We start from the raw sequence: 2,500 nt of genomic DNA, 5'->3' as shown, positions 1-2,500 counted from the left end.
GAGAGAGAGGGGGGGGGTGGAAAGAGAGGTAGAAGGCGAGAGAGAGAGAGAGAGAGAAAGAAAGAGAGAGGGAGAGAGACAGAGATGGAGAGAAAGAGGGAGAGAGATGGATAGATAGAGGGAGAGGGAGAAAGATATAGAGATAGATAAAGTGAGAGGGAGAGAGATAGAGAGAGACAGGTAGAGATAGAGAGAGAGAGAGAGAGAGAGAAAGAGAGAAAGAGAGATAGATAGATAGATATATAGAGAGAGTGAGTACAAAGCAAAGACCGCCCCCCCCCCCCAAGTATTTGAGTCTGTCCTCCATCATAGTAAGATCCTGTTTGTACCTAAATGGAACCTCTCGCAGTTGAAATAAAACTTTTCCATTTCTATTATTGAAATCTGCATTACGCAAGAGATTTTAAGTATTTTGTGGAATATTATTGGTCATGGTAATGTCGGTGTTACTAAAAATAGATAGTATGGAAATCCCCTTATATTTGTTGACCTAATTTATTAATATGATGATCATGTGAAGGGAAATATGATCACGTGGTCATTGAAGCGTGAAGCGTGAAACGATAAGGAATAATCCAGGAGCCAACAAAGACATATTTTAAAAAATCAGAAAACTTCCGTACTCTAGAAAAAATCATATCAAAACTTTGGCCAGGAAATTCGTCCTTCAAATATCGATTGGTTTAAATGACCCACGTCTTGACCAAAAAAAAATCTGTAAAATCTGGAACTTGATTGAAAACCTTGTGAAGGCCCAAGTTTGAAATGTATTTTTTCCAGGTAGAGGGTCATTTAAATTGATCGATAATTGAAGGACGAGTTTTCTGGCCAAATTTTGAAATACGAGTTTTTCTAGAGTACGGCAGAATACCAACGAAATTTGCAGAGTATTGACCTTTGATCTTCTATACCCCTATAGATAGTTCGAAGATGACGTCACACGGGTCTTTGTTATTGTTTTTTGCCTCCGCGTTTATAAGTAATGCTCATAGAACTGTATTAACCTGACTATAAACGTCCATGGATACACACAGTTTTGTGTGTTGGTCCGTTATACTTCCGAATGGCAATGTTATGAGCTTCTTATCCAAGCGCATACTATCTATATCTGTTTTCCAAATGGCTTTCTGTCTTTGTCTTGGAATGAGATTACTTGGTTTTGTCCTGGCACTGGCCGGATAAACTAGCTGATAGGGAAACAGTCAAATGTATGGTTAGTTTTGCGAGATGATATTTTTTTCTTTTGTAAATCATCTCTCTGTTATGTAATGTATTATGTTTTGTTTACAGATTATATATAATATATATTTATATATATATATATATATATATATATATATATATATATATATATATATATATATGATATTGTAAACATTTGAGTGTGTTTCTCTTACTGGGGACCTGTGCCTGTGTATGAATGAGACTTTTAGGTGATCTCAAACTAAGTAATTTGATGGTGCACTCTTGGAATCTGCATCTATTCCCTATTTGCCCCAATTCCCTTTTGTCTTACCTTTTCTTGGCTGCTTAATTGTAATTCTATAACTTTTTACTATCCCATTATCTTATTTTTTTTACTGGCGCTGATATGACCTAAATGTAAGCGCCGTAAAAAGCCTTAAAAACAAACAAATTTGCTGCCACCTCATTGAAGACCTGCCAACCTTACATTGAGGAAAAGTCGTAATTTTCAGGGCTAACAATTGATGTTATGCGCTTAGATAAATTACTCTCCAGCCGCATAGATGGCACGCGCTTGGCTAAGAAACCCACAACATTGCCATCCGGATGTATAACGGACCAACACACAAAACTATGTGTAACCTTGAGTGAGAATTACTCATAAACGTGGATGGCAAAAGAAAACGATAACAAAGACCTGAGTGACGTCATCTTCGAACTATCTATTGATCAAGAGGTAGAACAATGTGGGTATTTAATTTTACTTAAGCACATACCATTGATAGTAAAATCTGTTTAGGTTTGCTATGTTTACCAATCACTGCCATTGTTTACATTATGACGACTGTCCGAGAGGCGTGGTTATTTAGGTGTACTATTACAACCCTAGCTTATCATTGATGAAACGGACAATAATTTGCGTCATTCCCCCCCCCCCCCCCCGGAGATTTCCATTACAACAATGAGCCCATAATATATTGGGTAAACAGACCTGCAAATAAATTCCCCCCGTCGAACTGACTCAAAAGAAAATATGATTGACCTACTTTTAATCAACACTATTGCGCGAATGTGTTTTGTAAACTCAGATATATATCAATATTAATATATATATATAATATATATATATATATATATATTATATATATATATATATATATATATTTATAGGGAATGAGATAAGCGGAAGAGTAGCGTCCCTTGATTGGATGTCACCTTACAGAGAGAACGTCAATTTAGTTTTGAAGTGTCTCAAGCTGCTTTCACCGGAAGCGAGGACGAGAGACGCATGCGCACAACCAATATGACGTTCTCT

Source organism: Berghia stephanieae, chromosome 13 (assembly GCF_034508935.2).
Source record: "Berghia stephanieae isolate SIO BIC M18660-M18661 chromosome 13, UCSD_Bste_1.3, whole genome shotgun sequence".
In the NCBI taxonomy this organism is placed as follows: domain Eukaryota; kingdom Metazoa; phylum Mollusca; class Gastropoda; order Nudibranchia; family Aeolidiidae; genus Berghia; species Berghia stephanieae.
Note: the sequence above shows the minus strand (reverse complement) of the source record.